This window comes from Pleurodeles waltl, chromosome 7 (genome assembly GCF_031143425.1).
Source record: "Pleurodeles waltl isolate 20211129_DDA chromosome 7, aPleWal1.hap1.20221129, whole genome shotgun sequence".
NCBI classification, from domain to species: domain Eukaryota; kingdom Metazoa; phylum Chordata; class Amphibia; order Caudata; family Salamandridae; genus Pleurodeles; species Pleurodeles waltl.
In genome coordinates this window covers 1326841830-1326869612 of record NC_090446.1, presented here as the reverse complement: position 1 = coordinate 1326869612, position 27783 = coordinate 1326841830, and the positions used below count along the sequence as shown (strand labels likewise).

At 44.3% G+C, this 27783-nt stretch overlaps 1 protein-coding gene across 1 annotated transcript in view; it reads left to right on the top strand.

The window, feature by feature from the left end:
• The window catches only part of TMEM143 (transmembrane protein 143), a 242447-nt gene that overhangs the window by 197431 nt on the left and 17233 nt on the right, over positions 1-27783 (top strand). The window lies entirely within an intron of this gene.

Genomic DNA, 27783 nt, shown 5'->3' with positions numbered 1-27783 from the left:
GTCATGCCTCATGGAAGCTGCCCAGGGTCCAGGAAGTCTCCTCCAGCCTGAGACGACTGACCACTGGGGATGGTAGCCATGTCAGCAGTGGTGCCAGTGTCCGAAGACACGCAGGGCCAATGGCGGTGCTTGCGGCGGTGCATGGGTCTGCACCTGCTGAGGGACAAAGCGGGACGTCTCCTGCAGCCTCGGACGGCTGCCCACTGGGGAAGAGGCTGGGAACTGTTGTTGAGGCTGTAGACGTGCCGGGGGCAGTGCAGGTGGCGGTGCAGGTAGCGGTTGTGGTGGCGGGGCAGCTAGCGGTGTTCGCCGCCATACAGGTTGGTATGGTCATGGACAGACACTGTGACACTGGTCCCTCAGTCGGTGCCACCATGCCCTCTCCTGACCTGCTCTTCAGCTTTTGTCCCTTCCCCAGTTTTGATGGTGCTGCAGTTGTCTTGTCACTATCCCCTTTTGTTTTTGCTGAGCCCTTGGTGGCTTGTGGTTTTGGCTATTCCCTCCGGGATGTGGGCACCTTCTTCACCTTGGCAGGTGGCGGAATGTCCTTGCCCTCGCTTCGTGGCACACTGGCAGCCCTGATGGGTGGCACACTCCATGACCCCGCAGTTGCTGGCACCACTGTGCCTGGGGATGTGGTGGCTGAGGTGCTGGGCTGGGACCTGGAAAGCCCTAGGTGAAGGACGGGGGGGAGGGGTGTAAGGAAGAGGTCAATGTTAGCCAGGAAGAGTTTTTTAGACACACTGGGACGGGAAGATGGAGGGGGTTTGGGAGTGGAGGTAGAGGTAGTGGCTGTAGGAGGTGTACGTCTGCTGAATTTGGGTGAAGGTGCATGGGCCGGAGGCTGTTGTGAGGTGGATGGCTGTTGGGTGGGTGTGTGCCTGTGTTTGTGTACTTTGGGAGGAGGGCTCACTGACACACTGGGAGAGGACACTGGGGATGTGTGAATGGTTGTGGGGGTCGTGGGTGCACGTGAGCAGTGTGTGGTGATGGGCGTGCTGGTGATGGAGGTAGTGGCTGAGGATGTAGTGCATGCAGGTGTGAGTGGAGATGAGACAGGGAGGGAGGGAGGAGGAGGACGTGGAGGAGGGGGACACAGTGGAGGCAGTGGATGTTGCTGTGTCTGCATGGGGATGGTGCTTGTGTGAGTGCCTGTGGGATGTGTGGTGCTTATGTTTGCCATGTCCACTCTTGTGTGTTGATGAGTGTGCATGCTGGTCTGATGGTGTGCTTGGGATAGGCTGAGGTACAGGGGTTTGGGTCTGGGTGGAGGAAGCTGGACGGGGAGGCTGGACACAGGGACAACGGCTGCCATCAGTGCTGAGGCCAGAGCCTGAAATGCTCTCTGTTGGGCTGCCTGCCCAGAATGAATGCCCTCCAGGTATGCATTTGTTTGTTGCAAATGCCTCTCTACACCGTGGATGGCATTCACAATGGTAGATTGCCCAACAGTGAGGGATCTCAGAAGGTCAATAGCCTCCTCACTGACCATGGGGTACGAGGCCTAAGACCAATTGCTTCACACCTGGAAGTCAAAGGAGCCTGACTAGGTGTAGATGGCTCTTACCACTGGTGGGATTGGGATGCCACATAGCCTGCCTCACAAGGGGCCTTGCCTACCAACTTCGGCCTGGCCTAGGGGAACTCACTGCCCACCTCCCACACCCAGACACCTCGTAATGCTTGCAGTCAGCTGAATGAGAGTGTACTCACCCCCTTGGGGCTGCTGTGATGCCCTCAAGCGCCCATCCAACCCTGGATACGCCACCGCCAGGATCCAGAACATCAGCGGGGTCATGGTGCGACGGGCACCCCTCACACGTTGGGAGGCCATCCCCAGCTGGGCCTCCACCGTCTTCTTGCTCCAGCGGCGCAGGTCCTCCCATCTTTTACTGCAGTGGGTGCTCCGTTTGTGGTAGACCCCCAGGGTCCGGACGTCCTTGGCGATGGTACGCCAAATACCCTTCTTCTGGTGGGCGTAGACCTAGAGGAATGGTACAGGGGGAAAGGAAATTACTTACCCGTCCGGACCGTCATACTCATTGCCCACCAGTTCCCATCCATGCCCTGACGCACATACACACCCCATCCGCACATGCAGGCCTCAGCCCCCCCCCAATGTATCTTCCATCCACACCACTCAAAACAGGCATTGCCCATGCAACATGCTCACAGTGTACTCACCTGTTTGTCTGGAGGACCGTACAGTTGCGTGTACTGGGGGAGGACCCTATCCACTAGTTTCTCCAACTCCTCCGAAGTGAAGGCAGGGGCCCTTTTCCCAGACACTGTAGCCATTGTTGCTTCCAGACACAGGCCACAGCAGCACTTGCAGTGTAGGTCCTCTCCTGTTGAAGGTCAGGTATCAAGTGAGTGAACAGACAGAAAATGGCGGTCACGTCCACGGCGGTGCGTACTGTCACCGCCGGCGTACATCGTCATTGGCTCCTGGGATCCATAGGGCCCAATATTAACCAATGTAGAATTGCTCTGCGGTCTTCAAACACCCGCTGCAATGGTGTACAACGCCAGCGCTGTTAACTCATATCCCCTTGTCCCACCTTACAGGTCAGGCAGCCGCCATTTCAGGAGGCCACATGGGATGGATGTTAACTGCGTCACACCTATCTAGGCCGGGAATATAGACAGATACCGGCACATTGCGGCTTGATGACGTTTCTGCAAATAACACATTGTGATACCTCAGTGTTGGATGACTCTCTGCTCGCTGTTCTCCTCCATAGGGCACGTCCGCTGGGGCAGGTAATGAGATGGTAGCATCCTCCGGTGTACAGACCCCTGGTGGACCTGTTGACAATGGAAGAGAGACACACCCTTGTCACATACAGACTTGATCGTGCAACAATCCAGGAACTGTGTGCCTAGTTGGAGCCAGACCTGATGTCAGCTATCCGCCATCCCACAGGAATCCCCCCTCCAGTGCAGGTGCTATCAGTGCTCCATTTCCTGGCCAGTGGGTCTTTTCAAACAACAGTGGCCATGGCATCAGGGATGTCCCAGCCAATGTTCTCTAACGTGTTGTCCAGAGTGTTGTCTGCCCTGCTGAAACACATGCGCAGCTACATAGTGTTCCCTCAGGTCGAGGATTTTCCCACAGTGAAAGGTGATTTCTATGCCCTGGGACATATCCCCAACATCATAGGTGCCATTGAAGGGACACATGTGGCATTCGTCCCCCCCGCAGGAATGAACAGGTGTATAGAAACCGAAGAGCTACCATTCGATGAATGTGCAGATGGTGTGTTTGGCAGAACAGTACATCTCCCATGTGAATGCCAAGTATCCTGGCTCTGTGTATGACGCTTACATTTTGAGAAATAGCGGCATCCCTTATGTGGTGGGGCAACTCCAGGGGCACCGTGTGTGGCTAATAGGTGAGGCCAAGGTCCCAATAGAGTTGACATAGGTGTCTGGGTATGGGGCTGTCCCTAAGGGATAGTGTGTGTCTAACAGTTCTCCCTCGACATTTGCAGGTGACTTTGGTTACCCCAACCTGTCATGGCTACTGACGCCAGTGAGGAATCCCAGGACAAGGGCAGAGGAACGCTACAATGAGGCACATGGGCGAACTAGGAGGGTGATCGAATGCACCTTTGGCCTCCTGAAGGCCAGATTCCGGTGCCTCCATATGAAAGGTGGTTCCCTATACTACTCACCGAAGAAGGTGTGCCAGATAATCGTGGCCTGCTGTATGCTGCACAACCTGGCTTTGCGACGCCAGGTGCCTTTTCTGCAGGAGGATGAGCCAGATGGTGGTCTTGTGGCAGCTGTGGAGCGTGTGGACAGTGAAGAAGAGGAGGCAGAAGAAGAGGATATCGACACCCAAAACAACATCATCATGCCATACTTCCAGTGAGACACAGGTAAGATGTTACTGCTTCCCACATCTCATACTATTGTTTGAGCTAGCATAAGTCTGTCATTTTCATTCAGTGTATGGACCCTGACTTGTCACTTTGACTTTCAATTTCACAGATCTGGGTCCTACTTCGTGCCCTATGCTATGTTTACTCCTGGCCTACAGCTGTGTTACATTGGTATGTGAACAAGTAAATTGACATTGCTATATTCCATAGTTATTGCAATTACACATTTGTGAAAGCACAGACTGACTCCAGATTGTTTTGTGATTGTAGTGTGTTTATTCCTGTGCAAATAAGTGGAGGGGTTTGTAAAATGGGCTGGGGTGATGGTGGAGGAATGTCCATGGCAGAGTCCAGTCTATTTGTTTCACAGGTGCATTGTCCAAAGGGGCATAGGAAGTTGAGCAATGGCAGTTTAAGGATGGACAGGGTGACCTAGTGGGACAGAAGGGTGACATTCAGGGGGGTCTAATTTCCTGGCGGGGGTCTTGGCAATGTTCTCTGTCTTGTTCCTGGATCTCAGGGACCGTTTGCGGGGTGGTTCTCCATACGCAGGGGGTGGGGTGCTGGTGTCCTGTTGTTCCTGTGGCGGGGCCTCCTGTCCACTAGCGGAGGTGGAGGGCTGTTTATCGTCCAGGCTAGTGTCAGGGGCCCCTTTGTTGTGCCACTGTATCCCTCCTGGTGTTGAGAAGGTCTTGCAGCACCCCTGCAATGGTGACCAGTGTGGTGTTAATGGACTTCAAGTCCTCCCTGATCCCAAGGTAGTGTTCCTCCTGCAGCCGCTGGGTCTCCTGAAACTTGGCCAGTACCATTGCCATGGTCTCCTGGGAATGATGGTAAGCTCCCATGATGTTGGAGAGTGCCTCGTGGAGTGTCAGTTCCCTGGGCCTGTCCTCCCCCTGTCGCACAGCAGTCCTCCCAGTTTCCCCGTTATCCTGTGCCTCTGTCCCCTGAACCGTGTGCCCACTGCCACTGCCCACAGGTCCCTGATCGTCCTGTGTTAGTGGGGTTCCCTGGGTTCCCTGTAGTGGAGGACACACTGCTCATTCACGTGTCCTGGGGACAGAGGGATGAGCCCGCTGGGTGGGTGCTGTGCTGGTGTTTCATGAGGGGGGGGGAGGGTCTGTGGTGGCTTGTGACAGTGGCAGGGGAACCGACTGTCCCGAGATCCCAGATGGGCCGGGCTGGTCATCTTTATCCAGGCGTGCAGAGCTGCTGTCATCACTGTGGGCCTCTTCTGTGGGGGGACTGGGTATGTCTGGCACCTCCTGTCTGGTGACGTTGGGTAGGGGTCCTGTTGGGGTGTAAATGCATAGTTATTGTATCTGTGTGTGCCATCGTGTCCAATGGGTGAGTGACACTCTACTCCTGTGCTTGCATTATTGTCTTTGCCCTTGTGTCATTGTTAATTTTGGGGCCTGGGTGAGTCTCTGTACTGGACATGCTTGGGTGATGGTTGTCCATGCATCGGTGTTACATGCAGGGCTTGGTTTTGGGATGCGTGGGTTGTGTTGGTGGGGTAACTGTGGGTTGTTGGGGTGATGGGTGTGAGGGTAAGGGCGGGAGTATGTGATGGCATGCAGGTGGGGTGGGGGGGATAAAGTAGTAAAGATATTTCTTACCAGAGTCCAGGCCTCCTGCTACTCCTGCGAGGCCCTCAGGATGCATAATTGCCAAGACCTGCTCCTCCCATGTCGTTAGTTGTGGGGGAGGAGGTGAGGGTCCACTGCCAGTCCTCTGTACAGCAATCTGGTGTCTGGAGACCACGGAACACACCTTCCCCCGTAGGCCGTTCTACCTCTTCCTGATGTCATCCCGTGTTCTTGGATGCTGTCCCACTGCGTTTACCCTGTCAACAATTCTCCGCCATAGCTCCATCTTCCTTGCAATGGATGTCTGCTGCAGCTGTGATCCGAATAGCTGTGGCTCTACCCGGATGATTTCCTCAACCATGACCCTGAGCTCCTCCTCAGAGAACCTGGGGTGTCTTTGGGGTGCCATGGTGTGGGTGATGTGTGAGGTGGTGTCTGTTGTGATGTGTGAGGGCATGTGTTGGTGTGTGTTGTTTGAGGTGAGTGGATGTTGTGTAAGTGATGGTGTTGTGTGTCTGTGGATGCTGGTGTTGTTTTAGGTAGTGTCTCTCTCTGGCCTGCTTTCAAATTTCTGGTAGTAAGGGTTTGTGGGTGATGTGGGTGTGTGTTTTATATTGGATTGGGTGTGTGGGTGTGTGGGTGTGGTGTGTGTATGTGTATCAGGTGTGAGTATTTTGAATTGTCCAATGTGGTTGTGTTTTGTATATGTGTGTGTATTTTGAGCGCGGCGGTGTGTACCGCCAATGGTTTACCGCAGTTGAAACACTGCCGTGTTGATTTGTGGGTCGTGATAGTGTGGGCGTATTCTTGTTGGCATGACGGTGTCGGTTTTGGTATCGCCAGTTTATCACTGACCTTTGGTGTGGCGGACTTGTGTGGGTGTCTGTATTGTGGCGGATTCCGGGCTGTGGGTCGTAATACCTGTAGCGGAATTCCGCATACGCAGCGGTATGTTGGCGGTCTTCTGCACAGCGATAAGCGGGATTTACCGCCAGGGTTGTAATGAGGGCCCATGTGTCTAATCTATAGAGTTTTTATCACCGTAAAAAAGTACTGACCTAACTGTGAACCAACTGTCACCTCACCTTCACCGCTGAGACATGGTGGGATACTGGAGGGGCTCAGGGTCCTAAATGCACAGTGCCAAATTTTTGGTTCTGCTGTACTAAATTGCATGCAGCCTATTGGCTAATAATGCTTTTTCTTGTCAATGTAGTTTTCTCTTTTCAGATGTGTTGTTTGTACTTTCTGTGATTTTCACTTGGGCTTCAGAAAGTTTTTAATTCTAAGGAAGAGTTTTGGTGTATGTTTTTTAAAAATAAAAATAAATCCATAGAAATAAAGCATTTTAGCCTGTTTATCAACTTAGACTGTATTGCTATTTTGCTCATGTATACATGATTCTTGTATGAAAATTATCTACTAAAATGTTGTTTTTCATATATATTTCATACATATACATGTCTTTTTTTGTATATGCTCTGGGGTCCCCGCACGGAGGCGGGAATATTCAATGTTTATGACTTTGATGAGGATACCCCTGGAAGAGAACTAGGATTTACAAGTAAGTAACTTATCCTTCCAGTCCATATGCTAAGGGTCTGTAGGATCTTCAAACAGACTGAGAATTAACATTACTGTTGCCAATAATGAGGGGGGTTTGCAGGAGTGTACTAGCAAACTTGTGAATGTATTACTGATGATAGATACGGGGAGAGACCATGTGTTAAGTATTGCCAAAAATATAAACATTAAGGAACTTTTTTTCTAAGCCACGATTGATGAAACTATTACTGTTATGGCAGAATCAGGTGTGCCAGTCACTATTCTAGCTGATAGCACTTTTTATAAGATGTGCCCCAAAGACACTTGTTTAATACCTGTTGACATCAACCCCAAGGCATTTGGAGAGCAAGATGTAGACTTGCTTGTATATTTCACGTCTTGTATGGAGACCCACACAAAAATATATGTTTCTCCTAAAGGTAGAGACATAGTAGATAGGAAGGACTTAGCAAAGCTAGGAATATATTTATGATTTGGTCATGATGTACCTATTGTGCTCAGATAGATGCCCATTCTAACTATCAATTCTAGTAGCAATGTGAAGCAGCTAATGTTACAAAGGTTTCCAAGTGTGTTACTGATACCATAGGGACTGTGAAGGGTTTTGAACACAGCATAAAACTTAAGAATGATGCTGCCCCAGTAGTGCATAAAGTGAGATCAGTACCCATGAGCGTGAGAGAGAGCTTGACTAAATTACTCACAACTCACAACTAAAGGGGTTATTGCGGCTTCGGATTCATCTGAATGGGTTTCCCCAATTCACAAAAAAAAGATTGGGTCATTTGAGGCTATGTGTAGACCTTAGGTCGGTCAATCAAAATATAGTAGTCGTAAATCTTCCATTGCCACGCATCCAGGAGATGGTGGCAAATATTGGAGATGCCCAATATTTCAATACCATTGACCTACACTCAGCATACCACCAAATTGCTCTCACTCCTGAGCCCCAGTCTTTAACAATGTTTCTAACACCATTTGGTGTGTTTAAATATTTAAGGCGTCCTTTTGGTCTTGCCTCAGCTGCAAGTGTTTTCCAAAAACTGATGGACAACCTGTTTAGTGGTGAAAACCAAGTACAAGCATTCCAGGATGATATCCCAGCTTTCACAAAGACTAAAGAGGAACACATACAATCATTCTGAAAAGGGTTTTCAACATCTTGGAGGAGCATGGCCTGACAATGAAGGTGGATAAATTTAATTTTATGGCAAAAGAGGTAGAATATTTGGGACCCACGGTTTCTGGTACTGGGATCAAACCGAAGGCATGTAATGCTAAAGTTATAATCGATGCACCCCTATCTATTGATAAAGACTCACTCAAGTCTGTTTTGTGCCTTTGCGAATATTATGCAAGATTTGTCCTTGGTTATGCTTTTTTAGTACAACCATTGCATTCTCTTCTAAAGAAAGGAGCAAAATTTTAATGGTCACAGGTGATTAACCAAGCTTTTGAAGACATCAAAAAACTAGTTCTATCCGCTCCCTCATTGCAACCGTATGAGCCAGAGGTTAATTAATTTATTACAGTGGATGCCAGTTTGAAGGGCATAGGTGCGGGAATTAGACAATGGGTTAGTAGAAAATAAAACACTGTAGCTTTTGCCTCCAGAACCCTTGAGGAGGCTGAGGCAAATTATTGCACTATAGAAAGAGAAGCCCTGGCCTGTATGTGGGCAGTGTACAAATTCAAGACGTATATTTGAGGATCATCATTTGATCTACATACTGGTTCTAAGCCACTTGGATATCTTCTGAGTGGTAATGGTCTGGGCAAAGCCTTTGTACATTTGATTTGTCTTCTTGCCAAACTTCAAGAATACAATTTCAGGGGTGTGGAATTTATTAAAATATCTACTTGTCCAGGGGACAGGTTGCTTCTCAAATCTACTTGTCCTGTAAAAAGATCTACTTGTCCCTTTGGTGCCACGTAGTGTGGCGACAAATGATGGCAGCAATCTCATTATGTAAGAGCTCTGATAATAGCCTCTCTGATTATGCCAGGGCTACTACCATAGTAGGGGTTGAATACTTGCAGTTTCAATCCCTACTGTAGCAATTTCCTTATTTTACCACCTTTCTGCAGATCTGCATACTGGGGCTGGAGGAAGCAGTAAGCAATAGTTTCAGGGCTGGAATGCCTTTGAGTCTGCAAACCTACTAACCTGCATGTTTTAAAGATTTTTACCAGCTTCTCTCTAATATTTTCCCATAATAAGAAAGGTTGGACATTTACTCCTGACAATGGCAGAATTAGAACTTCTTCCAGGGTTGGGAAGAAAGTGGCTGGAGGGAAAAATGCTCAATAGATTTTCACATGAGCAAATCTACACATCGTATTTACCCATGCTAAAATACAGTTCACAAATATTTTATAGGGGTACGACACATACCATGGGTGCACTTTTGTGAATTTCTTTAAGAATTTGGGGCCACATGTAGGTAGGTTCAGATTTGCGAACTGCAAATTGCGAGTCGCAAATCCGAATGTTGGATGGTGTCCTTGACACCATTTGTGATTCGCAAGGGCTTTGCAAATGCCCACCTCATGAATAATCATGAGATGGGTTGCAATTTGCGACCCCCTCGCGAATGGCGGCCCTCACAGGGATGGTGGCCTGCTGGAGACAGCAGACCACTATGTCTGTGACTGCTTTTCAATAAAGCAGTTTTTTTTTTTTTTTTTTTGTAATGCAGCCCGTTTTCCTTAAAGGAAAACGAGATGCATAACAAAAACGAAAAGTGAAACGTTTTCGTTTCATTTTTTCAGAGCTGGCAGTGGTCCGCCGGACCACTGCCTGCTCTGAAAAAATGTTTACAGTGACATTCACAATGGGGATCCCTTCCCTTTTGCGAAAGTGTTAGCACCCATTTGAAATGGGTGCAAACTGCGATTGGTTTGTGACCGCGAACTACATTGCACTGCGAGTCGCAATTAGGAAGGGAACACCCCTTACTAATTGCGAGTCGCAAACCCGTTTTGCGATTCGGTAACCAGGTTACCGAATCGCAAAACTGGGTTTGTGCATCGCAATGTGCTTTTTGCACGTCGCAAACAGCGAAAGTCGCTGTTTGCGACAAGCAAAAAGCTACCTACATGTGGGTCTTGGTCCCTAATTAGGTCTGGTGTTAACAAAGACATTTTGTTTTTATTAAACTTCTATTTCTCTCTCTTTCGGCTGGCTTTACTGTGAGTGATCGCATTCTGCTCTTCCACAAGGGGCATATTGGCACACAAAGTAGTTTTGTTCAGTGTCAGGAACTACAGTGGCAATCAGTGACGTAACGAAACTGGAGGGTGCCCCTTTGCAAAGAACATTGAGGAGCCCCCTCTCCAGACTCACTCAGGGCAGGTGCTGTGCTGAAGGGGCCCCCTGGAGGGCGGCTGCAGGGCCTTTGTTATGCCGCTGGTGGCAACGTGTGCTTTTAGAGTTCAAAAACATTTTGGTTTTTTTTTGCCAGTGTTTGTTACAATGTTTAGGGCCTGGTAGCTCCCACAACAATAAAGTGTTACAAAAGCCATATCAAAACAAGACACGCATTGATGAAACTAAAAGACTTATAAAAATATGTCAGATCAGTTGGCTTTGTCAGTGTTTGTTTATTTTCATGCTTCCCATAATCGTGTTGAAAATGATTACACTGATTTTCCATTAGAAATATCTTTGGGAAATACTAGCATGCATCAACACATTTTACTAAATGACACTTCATTTGCATCTAATCAGAGAGCATTCTGGGAGCATTATACTTAGCCTCATAGCCTAAACTTTTCAAACGTGTATACACGTTTTTTTTTTTTTTGTACTGGAACCAACGTCAGTAGTGAAGTGTGACCTTAAAACATTTATTTACAGCACTCACCCTAATAATGAAGGCTTTCAAATAATGAACCATAAATACAAGTTTGAACAGCATTATCTTTTGGAAACACATTACCTCAACTGCAGAGAGTTCCACTCCCTGTAAACAGGCAGCCAAAGGGTTTGTGTTGCAGAGGGTTGGGCCTACTTGTCCCAAGGACAAAGTAAACATAAAAACTTGTTGCCCTTGACCCCAAACAAGATGTCCCGGGCGTCGGGCGATAGGAATTCCACATCCCTGAATTTTAACATGAAACATAGTCAAGGGGAAAATTGCTGGGCAGATTGCTTATCACGTTTACCTTTAGCAGAGTCTGGTAAGATGATACATGATGAGGAAGTGTGTGTTGTAGCTTTGATGGATGTCATATCAGCATGCAACGATATAATTTCTAAATATGAATGGTTGTCCACCACACAACAAGATAGTATTTCACAAAAAATCTTACATTATATGAAAGTTGGATGGCCACCTACTAAATTGCTGCCAGGAGAATTGAGATGCTTTTATCAAGCTGCAGCTGAATTGTCATGTGAAAACCAATTGCATATGCAATAATTTATTTGTACCACCCATAGCTTTGCGTGAACGTATTGCAGAAATGGCACACAGTGGACACTTGGGTATTTCAGTTACATCTAAAAAATTAAAACAGTACTTCTGGTGGCCAGGTATAAACAAAACAGTTTCAGCCTTGATGGAAAAATGTCCACAGTGCATTGTGTCTAATAAGCATTGGAAACCTAATCACAAACCATTGTTTCCCATACCCTCCAGGTCCTTGGGTCAAAGTAGCAATGGACTTTTCTGACCCTTTTAGTATTTTGCCCAAAGGACAGAAATTCTTGATAGTTTTGGTTGATTATTTTTCAAAGCGGGTATACTATGATATAGTTAAATCACCCTGTGCCAGGTCAGCCATTGAATTTCTTGAAAAAATATTTTTGATTGAAGGTAGCCCTCAATATAATGGTACCCAAAACGGAATGCACTTTGTATCTAAGGAAATATCCAACTTCATGACCAAGTCTGACATTACTCATTTACAAGGGCTAGGGCTGGGGCTCTCTTTAGGGCTCAGTGTTAGAGCTGGGTTGCTTTTTAGGGTTAGGGCTGGGGCCGTTTTCAGGGCAGGGACTGTTTCTAGGTCTTAGCGTTAAGGCTGGGGCAGTTTTTAGGGTTGGGGATGTTTTAAGGGCTCAGGGCCAATCTTCCAATGGACTTGTTTAAAGAGCTAACCCATTACTTAACAGAGGGTATCCAAACTGCTATCTCTTCACATATTGATGTAAATGTTTTCTAAAAAAATAAAAAAACAGTTTGGGCATGTCTTACGACACCTCATTCCGCCACTGAAGTAACACCTTTCCAAAGTTTATGTGGCAGAGAGGCTAGAACAAAACTCATACCTGGATGGTTGTGAAAAAAACACAGGATCTTGTATCCAAAAATACCTGGGAGTTTCAGAAGGAAACGCATTTAGACAGAAAGTATTAGAGAATCAAATTAAACAGAAGGAGTATTATGATCATAAACACAGAGTACATGTATATTCCTTTACAGGTAAATGATTGGGTTCCTATAAAGACACCCAATAAAGTTTTGAAACGAGAATCCAAATGTACTTTACCTGTAAAAGTGGTAAGAACAAGTAAGGTTGCAGTGCTTTTGCAGGGGAAAGGTTTGTGGAATAGGGGCAGTGTCATAGCCAACTCCAAAGCAGAAGCTGAAATTTCTTCTAAAACTTGAGGAAATATTTGCGAAAATGATTCTGTGTTGTCTACTGATGTTTATATTCTATATATTCTATAAATGATTCTACTTTGTCTGTTAATGATACCGACTACATATACTGGATGTACTACGACTACTACTTCCTATGAAAATTCAGAAACTTCTATTAGAGGCAATCTCAGGGAAATTTCATACCACTCACTAGGTGGGAGACCTAAGAATTCTAGAGTGACAAAATACCAGCTAGGTTTCAGGATTTTAAAATGTACTAGTCTTTAGTATTCTTTGATATTTATGCATTTTGCCATATATATCAGTTCAAATGTTTTACTTTGTGGTAAGGGAGGGGGTGATGTAGTATATAGACTCCTCAATGGTGCATTTATTGAGTAGTACATGTATTCTGTAGCACTTTGATGTCATGTTCTATTTAGGATCATTGAGTGAGTTCTGGGAACTGCTACAGCAGCTATCCCGATGCTCAATACTGACTGGATGCTTAACTTGTGGGTTCGTTTCTCTTACTGCAAATAAAAGATACCTAATTATACAGAAGCTTGTGCTGGATCTGTCATCGCCCGCATCTGCCATACTTCAGCCGTATGGTAAATCTCCTACCATACAGAGTCTTTATGGCCCGCCTAATTCTCTTTCCCATTGATTTGTTTTGTGATTGTGAGTGCACTGGTTACTGGCTCCTGAGCTTAGATACCTCTCTGACGAGATTTCTATCACTCTCGTATGTCAGGATCCAACGTTCGAGTTAACAGCCAAAGCCTAATCTAGTTGTATTTCTTTTTGTTTCATGAGTGGCATATTTCTTTGGAATATCAGTGAATCATATGATTTCATTCCCCTCAAACATGCTTCTCACCCTTTGCAATCCTCCTGCCGCCATGTTTCAGTATTTTAGTTTCCAACGCCTACTGTAAAGTCTAGATTTCTACATTTGGTATCAAAGAGGATAAAAAGGTCTTGAAGTTTGAGTTTCTGGCTACTGCATGCCATACTCCCAAGGCATCCCTTGTTATTGGAGAAGAGTAGAGTCCCCAGCCTCTCTGTTTTTTGGAAGCAAAGGGACTCATCCTACGTACATCCGGGGCACCTCCTGATCGATAAAACACCAGTGTTTTTCAGTTTCTTCGTAGAGCCATTGAGCCATGTAGCACCATTGCAGCACCTGATAATATTTACTTATGTTGAGGAATCCTAGGCCGCCCCCTGTCCCATTTTGCATCTCGCTTGTGGACATTCACTGCATTTTCCCCAGCCTAAATAAAGTTGTCAGTAATGTTCTTTAGTTTGTGTAGCCTTCCATAAGAGACCGGGAATTTAATCCTTTGAAACAGAAAACGTATGCAGGGCAGTGTGGTTATTTTTATTACCACGATCCTGGTACACTACCAAAAGTCCTTTCATTTGCCAAGATTCCAGCTCCTTTTGAATGGCATGCACCTTAGAGTGTAGTTTATCCGACAAGTGTCTTAAACGAAGGGTTCTAGTTGGATGCCCAGGTAGAGTATAAATATGTTGGATCATAGGTGTATTTCTACTTCAGTTCCAGTACTTGCTGTGAAACCGATATGTTCACGATTTCTGACTTAGTTAGCTTGACCTTAAAATCCAACTTTCTACCAAAAGCTTTTATTTTCGTCATAAGAGTCAGAATAGACCGGAATGGGTTACCATAACATCCTCCACATATATAGTGAAATTTGTTATGTTTTTCCGTAGTTCCACTCCTTGCACACTAGCATTCCTCCTGATTTTTCTGCAAATGGCTCGATTGAGAGAGCAAACAGTAAGAGAGATCGGCAGCAACCCTGTTTCATTCCCAACTAATTGTAAATCCTATATACGACCGTTGACTGATAGTAAGAGCTACGTACCCAGTTCTTGAACCTGAAACTCCAGCCCAAACCTTGCTGACGTGATATGTGAACATTCATTTTACCTGATGTATGCTTTTTTCAGCATCAAGGTAGAGTCATGTGAATCACATGTGCATTCCTGCCAGCATCCAATAGTGCCTCCTTTTGAGATCTTTAAATTTCCTCTACCAGGCAGGCCAATCTTTATGTATTTTTCTGCACAATTTCTACCTGCTACAAACCTAGTTTTTTCTGGGGTCATCATACCTAGGAGGCACCCACCAATGTTCCCTCTAATATTTCTTCCTGATGTGTGGCAACACAGGTGCGTGCACACCTTTCTAGCTAGTTTGTGCAGCCGAGTGATCAGGTGTCAAACTAGGAAACTTGACTAGCTACCACTTGAAAGTTGATAACAAGCATTGGCAATATCAATAGGTCTGGCTCATAAATAAAAGTGCCTCCTTAGTCATTGATGAGTTTAGACACAGAATAAGTCATCATACATGCATTCTATTACTATCCTTGCACTCATGCATCCCCTCATCACTCACTCTTACATTCACTCATTTACACAACCACAATAAAATGAATACACAAACTCAGCAACAATATGCAAGATAAATAAGAAGCACAAACATACATGAAAATAACGTGCTATCCCCTAAAAATGTCAGACATATGCTTGCAATAACAAAATTAAACAAAGCAGAGAGTGGCTGCCTTGCTTTGGTACTGTACATACTGTCTATTGTTATTGTTCCATCTGACTGCCAAGTTTAAAAACCAACATGTTGCCTATCTTGTAATGGTAAAAACAATTAAACCTTTTATACAATATCCTTCTATGGTGGTCAGGTGGTTTATGTGGATTGGCTGTACACGTTGCTGTACACTGCAGATGAGATCAGTGGCAAGTAAATAGCCAATTAGAACTGTCTTTGGAGTTGTAGCATGCTTTAATGATAAAAATGAAAAGAGGAGGGTGAAAGAAATGAAAAGAAGCCTCTAACTAGGAAATGGAAAACTAAAGCACTGCCCCATTAGCCTTTGCACTGACGTGCTCTCATTTTCAGGTGGCTGTGCACATGTGAACAGATAAATGTCACTCATGTGGCAAGAGAGTCAAAGACTGAAGTGGTATGTCTATATAACTCCTATATATAGCAGTGGTATGTGTAGTATTTTTATTACAAGATCTTGAAAGACAACTTTCAAAGACTGTCAGACCTTTCAAAGAGATTCTAGGAAGACTTATTACAGTATAAATACTGTACCCCTAAGATTTGTCCAAGGGGTAATCAATGCAAACATTCTTGCCTGTGAGATTGCCTGTAATAATATACATCTGCAGGCTTTAACAGGGTGCAATAACAATCCACACTTAGAGGTCTATTGACTTTGAGAGGTGTGTTTTTATTTCATAATAAATACGTTGTCGTAGATTGACTCTTGCTCTAGGCAAGACTGCTGGTTTAAGGATGACAGTACTTATGTTTGTAGGCAACTATGCCAGTCCTACAACAAGTCGCAGCTGTCGTCCCAACCCTCCCAGCTCACAAGCAGCACCTCACCAAAAACCCAAACGGTAGAAGGTGATTTGTGGCAGCCTTTACGCATGGACTCAAGAGTGTGACATCTCAGGGAATGTTGTGGTTAAACCGAGAGTACCCCTTTCTCACATGAACAACATGTCTCAATCAAACACAGGCAACAAAGAAGATGCAATAAGGTTTCAATAGTTTTTATTTAACAAAACTGCAATCTCCGATAAGTTGCTTGGGCTGCAATGATTACAGTAATGAATAATGCAAGAAACAGAATGGTAAAGACAAGAGTCATCAATACAAAGACCCCCACCATCTTGCAATGACATAAAATGACATGAGATATGAAATATGTTCTAATACCCTAATGTCATGTACCTAATCTCTAACCTAAAAGTTAGCTAGGTGTGTTATACCTAATCTGCCTATGCCATGTTCATGGGAAGAGCCCCCCCAACCCTTGTTACCTTGGAATGAGGTCTCTAGCTCAGACTCCGTAGGGACACAAAGACTGGGTCAGCGTCAAGGTGACGTGCAGCATCAATAGCATCTGGTCGGAATCCCTCTATCTGCCTAAGTGAGGTACATTTATACAGATTTGCTCGGGCCCCTGATTTTGGTCTGTTTCCAAACAATAGATAATAAGACATGCTTCGGACGGCAATTTATGTAAACAATTCCCTCAAAAGCGGGAAAAGGGAAAGTACCTAATATTAACACCTACAGTTTATTTATCTTTGTCACTTGATATTGATGCCTTAGCACGGTGGTACTGATTACGTGAAACTAAAACATTGGCCTAACTAGAAACAAGGCAGCCATATTAAAAGATATAATTAAATAAATGCGCTAAAACAAAGCAAACTAAGGGCCTGATTCTAACTTTGGAGGACCGTGTTAAACCGTCCCAAAAGTGGCGGATATACCACCTACCGTATTACGAGTTCCATAGGATATAATGGACTCGTAATACGGTAGGTGGTATATCCGCCACTTTTGGGACGGTTTAACACCGTCCTCCAAAGTTAGAATCAGGCCCTAAGTAGGGTAAAAGTCACTGGGTGACGGGGGCACAAGTCTGCAAGCCAAAGGCTAAGCTAACTCCTGTTTCCCATTAAAACAAGATAGGATTTACTACAAAGTCAGGCCTACTGCCAATTTCAGAAATTTTCGCATGAGATAGAACAGAGTTATTGTATATGAAACAACTTTTACCATTAACCAATCTGGTCCATAGTTTTCGTTAGTGGCTCATCAGTGTAATAGAGGCTGGCCGGCTTAACTAAGCATAAACTTTCCTGCAAGGCACCCATCAATAAAATTGCAAATATAGGCAAAATTGCTGTTGTCGAATTAAAAAAAACAAAAAACTAAAAAGGCTACCAAGGATTATCATAGTGCAAATCTTCTATCTTCACAGTTTGGCTGAGTCATTCACCAACACCAAGACCCTTGCCTATTACAGTAATCTGTGAAATTCTGTGGAAGTAAAAGCTAGGTATACTGCCTTTGTCATAACGTTTTATAATAAACAGATCAGATGTATGGCATCAGACATAAGTTTTCCCAGTGAATGAATCAGTTCTATAGTCTTTTCTTTTGGCTTCACACCATAACCGGCACAGTGCGCAGAAGCTGATAACCAGCATGCATAAAGTTAAAAAATTACAAATGTGATTACAAATATCTATTGATCCTCTCTCACAGTTGTCAATGTTAGTAAAAATTACAATTAGCCCTGCTAAGGATTCTGGTTCTTGCTTTTGTTTCAAATCAGGCGCAGACTATAAGCAAGGCCACTGGAATTAAGCAATTTTGCAATTGCAGTATTCCTGCATATTTGTGTTTTCCCGTATTTGCCACATAATCTATCATCTACTACATAATCTGCAGATTTTAACAAAAAAAAGATTGTTTCTAGCTCAAACAGATCATATATTACTAGAACTGCAGCAACACGTTGTCATACAGAGGAAGGCCTTTTGCAAAGGTTGACTGGCCCCTTTTCTATTGCCTATTGCTGTATTTGGGTGTTACACTGGTACTAATAAGGTGATCCCTTTGTCCTTTGTCGAGACAGTGTTAAACCGTGCAAAAATGCCAAAATAAGTAAGCAATGCTATCACAAAATGTGCCACATTGTGCAGCATAATTTGCCTTTTCTTGCTGCATAATTCAGTACACCTTGTCTCATAATTTGGTTCTTCCTGGCTAAAGAATTCCAGTGGCGCTAACTGTAAGGAAATGGAATCGGAGTACCCATCTGTGTAACCCTTACTTTGGATGGAAAGAACTGAAAAGATAAATACCTGTAGTAGGACTGTGGGAATTAATTTTACTGAATATTTTTGAACTTATGAAAATTCGCAACAATGAAAATCAGAGGAGTTTTAAATTACACTTTAACTTAGAAGCCACCAGAGGGTACTGTGCAGACCCGGGCCCTGGCACCACTGCACCTGTGGCACAATTTCTATCAGTGTCGCTCTTTAAAACAAAACAAAAGGAGTTTCAGCTGTGTAAATACACAGCTCTGTCAGCTGGTGAGTTTTAAAACTATCAGCATCCCAAACTGATGGCCTTAAGTTAGTTATACACTTTCAGCCTCTGGGGTGCTACTTATAGCTGACACATGAATGGTAAATGTGTGTCCCAACTTCAAAGAAAGTTCATGTCTGGGATTCCCCAAGGTATTCCGCAGATTGGACTTTGGGCTGTAGTGAAGTCTCTGGGGCTGCTCTCCTGCTGCTTTGAGACTGCCTTTCACTACAGGTATTAACACTTCCTTGATTAGAATTTTTAAATACAAAAACACGTCTTTAAAAATGTATTCAGTAGCGCTTGTGCTTGACCGGGACCTAGTCACAATTTTGAAGCTGACCGTGATGGAGCCCTGCTCGGATACACTGAGCAAGAGGCCTCAGACAAAGTTTTACCTATTGACTTAGTCGTTTTTCTGGAGCTTTTTCTCTTGTCGTCGGGCGAGCCTTCTCGTCAGGCCAGGATCTGATGCAACGTTCTCAGCTTGAGTTTCAGCGCAACCCTGGTCAAATCCTGGAAGTCTAGACGACGGGGAAAAGATCCGGAGCTTCAGTGAGACGAACTTGAAATTCAATTCAGGCTAGCTCGTGGTTCGGCAGCGGTGGCTTGACTCTCGTCGACAGGTCAGTCACCATATGGAGCTTTTTCACAAACGTTCTGCAAACGCCTTCAAACTTCTTGGCTGCCTTTAAAAATGACAGTAGGCAACAACACAGTGCACACTCCAGTGCAGGAATTCTACTGGGCCTCTAAACCTCCCTGACCTATTATATACTAGGGACTTATAGGTAGTTTGAATCCCTCTTGCCCTATTATATACTAAGGACTTAGAGAAGCCTGTCACTGCCAATTGTATTTGAACCACATTACCATATACCTTTTGCTCAGAGCACTGACCCTGGGCCTGGTTAGCAGAGCCCAGGGCACAGTCTTCCAGGTTTTTGAATCACCTAAAATCAGTGCCTTGACATCAATACTGTCACTCCATCTTGATCTGAGAAGATATTAAAAAGGCGGGCCAGAATGGGAGCTATCTGATTGCAGAAGGTCTTCTTGTAAAGGGGTGTATAGGTATTCAGGCCAAGGGACAATTTAGTTTAAGCTTGCTGTTTGAAGTGATTACTTCCGCTATTTGGGTAGGAACTGTCAAGAATCTATGCCAGGTGCCTAGTCAAGATTTTGACAAATATTCATTATTGACCCCTGTACTTGGCCGTCTTCTGTAGTGTATAGATAAGAATAGAAATTGTGACTCTGCCATCTCTTGGTCATTAGTACAAAGATGCCCTACTTTAGTCCTCACCCCAGCTATTCTCTGCGTCTTCACCTTTAGCTTGCAGGCTAATAGTTTTCTGATTTATCCCCTCTATTATAATTACATTTTTTAACTCTGATTAGGGCGCAATCTGCTTTTTTCATATCTAGACTGTTATCTGTGCTCTAAGGCCTATTTAGTTATGCCACACCTTCGGTGAGCCTGTGCTTGTATGTATAATCTTCACATTTTTCAGTTGCCCTTACAGTTCCTTCCACTTTATTCCCCTTTGTGTGTTAGATCTGAATTAGTAAGATCTTGTGGTTCTTCTCACAATAGCTTTAAGGGTATCCCAAAGAGTGTTAAATTTGTTATCCCCATTGTTGTTGTTTGTCATTACTGATGCTGTTGCAAATCCCGTTCCTCTTTGTTATGTTAAAGAGAGACTTTTGGTGTTCAAATATTATTTTTGAGAGTCTCAAAGGTATTTTCAGGGCTAGTGTTATTGGAGTAAGGCTAGATATCGTTATGTGATCTACTTCTGTGGATATAATCTTTAAATGCATTGGTGTTAAAGCCAAAACGTGATCTTAGCAGTGTGCCTGTGGTCATTTCCATTTTTTTATTTCATTTAATATTCGAAAGTTTAAGGTTCATACTTAAAGGCGAACTCACTTGTTTTAAAGACAAATATTATTTTCTTTATAATTTGTCCACAACACAGGCATTTGTATGCTTCTCTTCAAAGTAGACCATAAAGTTCATATCCCTGGGGTGTTGAAAGCACCATATTTCATGCATTCCCATTTGTTTCAACCAATCCAGTCTTGCTTAGTGAAATAGCCTGTCTGTCCTACTTACTGCACTGATATATCTTTTGACCCATCCATCACCACATTTTAAATCTCCAGCAATGATCACGTCACATTCTGTATTTTTTATAAATGTTTTGTGTCCGACATTTGGCACATGTAGCAAGGACAACTTGATGATACAAGTACCCTGACAAAAGGTCACTTTTACTGCCTACCACCCTTGGTCCCCCACTGATGGATTACCTACCCTATAACGTCCTTTCTCCGGTAGATAAAACCCCTTCCTGTTTTGTTTGACCCTGATGCAAAAAACCTGTGTGAGGAACCATTTAGATTTGAGCCTTTGCCAATTCTTTTTCTTCTTTTTACAATACGTTTTCTTCAGATGTGTTTCTTGGAGAAGCCATATAGCCACAGTATTTAGAATTAGTAATCACTTAGGCAGGTAATTGAACCCTTGCACATTAAAGGTGATTACAACCCACTTCGTTATCCTCCTTGGTTATGTCTATCTATGTTGCTTATGGCAATTGCTATCTCATACTTTAATATATTGTTATTTCCTTCTACCTTTGCCTTAATTCATGTGTTGGGAAAGTTCCTTAAAAGGCAGTGCGTACATTTCAGACTTTAACTTTTGCCCCCCTACAAGTGAGGGGTATATATCCTGCCCCTTAGGCGGGCTCCATGGACATTAGGATGCGGTTCTCACATGAGGATTCTGTCACTGTGTGTGCCTTCATTCCTGGGAATTGCTTACAGGCTAGAGACCCCGGCCACTAGCCTAAGCCGGTATCTCCGGGTGGTGTCACTTCTCATCCTAGAAGACCGCAGATTCTCTGGAGTCCTTTTCACCTGGCCCCACTTCACCTGTTAGGCCACAATGCACATCATGTTGTCAAGCTCAGCGGCCCCGGTGGTCGCTACTCACTCCTTTATATACTCCTTGGTATGGCCTTGGGCTTGCTAGATACCAGAGGTCACTCTTGTGGGTTCTTCAACTTGAAGACCTTATTTCTGTGCTCTAAAATGCATTTTATACAAGGTATGGTCACAGAGGGTTTGGTCACCAACACCAGGCTGGGAAAGAGCCGCCTGCTTGCCAAGTCTCTCTTTCTCAGACCACCTGCACCACAGTGAACAGGTGACCTGTGCTCCCTGTGAGCCACTCCCAGTATCATCTACTCCACTGAATACAGTCATGTGGTCATCCTCTCTGTTGCTGGTGATCCTCGGTGGTCATCATTTTCCTCTCATGCCTGCTTTCCATTCCGTCTGGCCCTGCTATTTAACAGCCACTGTCATCACTTTCTTTGCTACTACACATAAGTTGTATCAATATGAGGACACCAATGCACCCTGTCAGTCTTGTCGCTTCCTCTCATGGAACCATTGAGTCTCCAAGCTAAGCACTGCAATCTTAATTTCAACCTAATTGGTCTTGCCACTTAATTTTCTTAGAATCTGCTTCATAGCAGGAGAATCCGTGACAGGATATAGTAGGCAGTTCTAGTGCACACTGCCTCCCTCAATTACATTGTTATATTTGTTGCATGCTGGGGAGAGCATGTTTCTTCCTGCCAGCAGGGAATGGGGGAGAAAGAAAACCTGTCAAACTCAGCTGCCATCTTGTCTACGCCCATCACGTTCAGCTCTTTTTTTTTTAGTGCTTAGCCAGGTTTAAATTGAATAGGACTGGCCCCTACTTCCAGTGGCAGAGTGAACAAAAACAATGAATTGGAATGAGGTCCAGAGTTATTGTCAGCGACATTATGTCAACCATTCAAATTCCTTGAGAATATCACTCAAGAGTTCATTGAGGCTGGAGACTGACATTTGATCGGCTGGATATGTATTTGTTATCAGATACGTCTCACCAGTGGCACAGTAGGGCCGAGAGACCTGAGGATCACACTGGACCATGATTACTGCTCATTTTACTACATGTAAAACAATAAAGGGCCACTTTCCTTACTTGCCCTTACCCTTAGTAGCATCCTTACTGTGCTACTAACTGTACTTTGAACTCTGTATTTGATTGATCTTGGTGCAGAGGGCTCACATGGAAGAAAACAATGTTGTTTATTTCTGTTGACCTTAATCTAGGTTCTGTTGGTTTACCGGGATTGTGTGGAAAAAGTGTTAAAGTAATACCAGGCACACATTTTTTCCCGGTGCATTGGACGTCAGGTTATTCTGGAGGGAAAAATTTGCATAATTTTGGTGTATCCAGTTGGGAAATTTGTCTGTCTTTCAAAGTGAGGTGGTAAAATCACCATGCTCTAAAAGCCTGATTACACGTCAGGTGGGTAAGAATTACTTTATGGCATTCTGCTCTGCCTGATTCTGAGTGTGCTCGTTGTCTCAAACCTGTTTTTTAGTTTTTGGGGAATCAAGCATAGTTTTTCCTGGCAGAAAAATCTAATGATACTGCAGGAGTGGCCAAGGTCTTGCTCTGATTATTTCTAACATGGTGGTACATTTAGTGCTTTGCCTTGCTAAAACCTACTTTCCTTTCACTCCTCTACTCCCTCTAACCCCACCTCATGCAGAGGCCCCACATACATTTACCACCTGCTGAGAGCCCTGCTAAGAGCAGGTGGTAAATAAAAGCTTAAGGAATAGGGAATTACGTATGGTTGTAAAAACTGTAAAAAGCAGTTTCACACAGCAGAATATGAGATCTTATATCTCTTTTACAATTGTGTGACAGTCTCCCTAGTTGAGATTTGTGTTTTTGACAGGATACATTCACATGGCTAGATGTATTTTCTCCAACTACATCATTTTGATGTTGCATAAGCAAGCATCTCTGGGCCCCTATTGTGCACTGACTGATTCCCAGTATGGGTCGATGTTCAAAATTGACCATGGAGGTGTCCCACTGTACTATAATACATGCATACATTTGAAATCATTGTGTATAACACCTAATGCGCCATTCAAATTAAAATATATTTAATAAAACAGATTCTGGGGAATGTCTGCAAATCTGTCTGATCGTCGTAGATTTTATACCTCAAATTGGCAGAGGATTTTTTAGGTTCTCTGATGCGATGGGCTCATAGCTTCATTTATTTAGTAAATTTCAGATGTACCCTAGCTGTCGAGACTGGGTCACTCACCTTAAAAGCAGGATGCCTGCAGGGGTGATGGTATGCCCGCTGACCTCCTGGAACACCTCTCGGCACTTCCTGGTGGACACAGAAACCCCGGTAGTGTCCCAAAAGGAAAGGGGGAGTGGACGAGAAAGAGACAAAAACACTGCCATGTCTTGCCGGTCCAGCCAGGCACCCTGTATCTTCGGGGGGCAGGTCGTTGTTGACAGAGTGATAGTAGAGTTAGTTCACTCAGCTTCCTTGAAACTGAATCTCTCTTTCTGATATGGGCAACGTACCGGTAGAAGAACACCGGGATGCTCCAGCACTTTTCTTGGATAATAATAACAATTTCTAACACTGCATTACCAAAAACCCAAACTGAGTACCATACCAATAAGTACTGCGACATTAGGGCTGGCTTCAGAGATTCACTGTTGCACACTACAATTAGAACTGTGGTTGCACTTATCATGCACAAGAAAGACAAACAAGGGCATTAATTATGTCACGTATAACTTTCCTGCATGCATAGGGTTAAGCTAAAAGGAACAAAAACAATTCCAAGAAATACAAATGTCCACTCTGGGTTTAACCAGTTAGGGTGGCACAGTTTGGTTTGGGTTCACTGTGTGTGTGAAAAACCCTTCAAAAGTAAATTCCTCAAACCTGAAACAAAGGCATGAATATCACAATTTAAATCCAAGAGTTATACTATTAGGAAAAAAAAAGTCACGTAAATGCTCTTTTAAATTTGCACTGTCACTTTTTGTAGTACTTGAGCTCAAGCAGATTTCCTGAAGCACATTTAGGCAAGTAACTACAATAATAATGTAGAATGTTCAGAAATGCATTTGTCTCTTCAAGATAAACACTCTGCCAAGATACGAGGTCTGAAATACACCAGCTGTTCTAGGAAAGCGCTGCGCTCAAAGAACAAACTCCCTGGAGAATACTAGTCACTTAGCTGCAGTCTTTTTCGGAGTGCTGGAGGAATGCCTGGTGTCAGCTGGTACAGGAACGAAGAAAATAATTGCCTCAAAAGTCCTGAATAAGAGGATGACAGCAGGGGATGGACTGCCAAATCAGATGCTGAGATCAGGAAGCAAAACAAAGCCAAGCAGGGTGGCATGCTTCACTCTGCTGTTTATAGCCAATCAGGAAAGCAGTTGAGTTTCCACATGTGGATGAGTCACTGCACCCAATTAGAAGCACATGTCTACACCACACCCAATTAGAAACACATGTCTACACCGGCTCACATTAGCAAACAAGCATTGGTAAAACAAACATTGATAAAAGCAATTGTGTAACACAGCACATTATGTTTACTTAGAAACATGAAGGTTTGACCAAGAACAGAGATATGATTTAACCCTAGTCCCTGGGGATGCTGACAGATAACGCAGGAGGCACCTTGGGAATTCCTGACACTAGCTTGATATGTTTGAGGACTGACAACATCGGTTAGGAAAGTGAGTCAAGTATAAAAACTGATGCAGAAAGCACTAATATTCTCTAAACACAAAATAGTTGTGCTTATGCAAGGGAGAGCCATAAGTTATCATTGAAAATACCATGTTGGAACTGCTTTAGGACGACTCTCATTTGCTCCATGAAGGTGGGCATGCTTCTTTCGCATAAGAGGAAATCTGTGCACTTTCTGCACCTCTGTCTCCCAGTCCCAGGGGGCAAGCTCTGGGAAGGCACTTTGGAGAAATCTAACATGAATGCTCCAATGCCATTGCTTTTGACCCCCTCTTTTATTCCGAGGAACCGTAAATTGAACCGCCTTTGACAATTCTCAAAGTCTTTGATCTTCCACATGATATCAGGAAGTAGTCCTTCTTGGTTTTCAACCTGTCCCATAAGGACCCCCACATCAGTTTCTGCTGCCGTTGTTCTTTCCTCTATGGCGTTCAACTTTTCACTAATCACTGCGCAGGTTTGGACACTTCATCATGCAGTTGTTTAGTGGCTAGTTGGGCTCTTTGGCTCTCTCCCTGGGTTTCTGCTTGGTGTTCTTGGATTATGCCATTTATACGTTTTAATGTAGGTTCACCTGATTCATCACCCATGCCAGTGTGAGTAGTGTCCTTAGAGACAAATGAGCTCTCATACCCGCAATCCTGATGCAGCAGACAAGTATCTGAATAGTCCCATTTTAAAGCAGCTATTGTCTAGGGCTCTTTGTCTCTTTACTGCTGGTGCAGCAGGTTTACCCTTTGGCATCCTTTGTTGCCTCTGCCATTTGACTGTAGCCCCAGTGCTGTGGAGAAACTGCTTTCACTAGCCTTGGACAGGGAGGCACTAGCTCCATTTGGACCCAGTGCCTACTCCGTCAATTGGGTTTGACCCTCTTTGCTTTGAAGGCTCGGGGTGCCGGTACCAGTCATGCCTAAAGACAGCTCAGATTCTCCACTCCTTCTTCCCCCAGGTTGTCCTATTACAGGCTCTGCATTAGCAAAGATCTCCCCAAAGCCTGTTCCACAGGCTTTCCAATCCGCCTCATTCCTTTGAGGGCATTCAAGCAGCTCTACAAGAACTACCTACGGGGAAGGTACGGGGAAATCCCATTAGAATTGTATAAGGTCTTTTGTACAGCTCTAATTCCCGATATGTTGGAGCTTTTTCTTCAAGTACAGAAGGGTCAAAAGGCTCCCGATTCTTGGTCTACCACCAACATCATTGTCTTCCTAAAGAAAGGAAAGGGCTCCTGCGAGCGAGGATCATATTGTCCAATAACCTTAATAAATAGCAACACAAAGGTATACACTAAAATGTTAGCTGCTTGGATGGACCACATCATTGCCAAACTGGTTCCTACCAACCAGCATTGCTTTATCCCCAGGAGGGATACCACCGATCATACTTGTTAGGTGATAAGACTCTTTGACGCAGCTGATGTTGCAAACAAGCCCATGGCAGTGGTCCTGTTGGATGCTGAAAAAGCATTTGACAGGGTCACTTGGGACTATCTATGGAAATTCATGAGCTCGTTTGTATTAGGAATGCGGTATATCAAGGCAGTGCAGGCAACAAACCTGTGGCCCGGTTACAAATGATGGGTGGCCAATTTATATCGGGAGAGGAACAAGGCAGGCTCCTGCTCTCCCTTGCTATTCACGCTATAAATCGATCCCTTCATCCACTGGCTAGAGACTAATACAGCCATATAGCAAGTAGGACGTTATGGCTGAGAGATGAAAATCTTAGCCTTTGCTGATGATATTGTAGTTTTTACTGAAGATCCGGATGCAGCCCTGCTTGTAGTGAAGGAGGAAGGCACCAGATTCTGTGAGTTTTCAGGGTACTCTCTGAATAGCAGTAAGACACAATTGGTGGTGAACAGGTGAACTACTGTTTAGGACCTGCAGGTGGTTGAGCAGGCAGTATATCTATGTATTATTATCAATGTGAAACTTGATCAGTTGGTTAAGATTAATATTGTTCCCATAATTGGGAATGCAAGACAGGACTTTGGGACATGGAATAACCTTCATCTATCCATTGTGGTTGGTGCAACATTGTGAAAATGCTATTCTTGCCGTAGGTTCTATATCTCTTCTGTGCTATCTCGATAGAGTTTGAAAACTTGTGGTATAAAGCAATGGACGCCTTGGTTACCAGATTTATATGTTCATACTGTAAAACGAGGAGAGCGATCAGGTATTTGACTTTACCTGGGGAGAGGAGGTGGTGGCTTTCCTGAACCTTAAATTGTACCAGCTGGCTGCCACATTCCAGTATATGAGACCGCTCTTCGAAAGCAATGAAGGGGGGCATGGGCCCATAGAGCATGTACCTCCAATTTTTGAGTTGCTAACTGGACCAGATTCTAAGGGATGCTTGATAAGGCTCATGGAACCCAGCTACTATAAAAAAAAGTTTGGTTTAAAGTGTTAGGATCAATGATTTCCAAATAGTGTTTTTCCGAATTGTTGTTGGGCAATCACTGTTTCTAATGTTCTTTTTCCATTAGCGATTCTTAGTGAGCTATAAATCGACCTACCA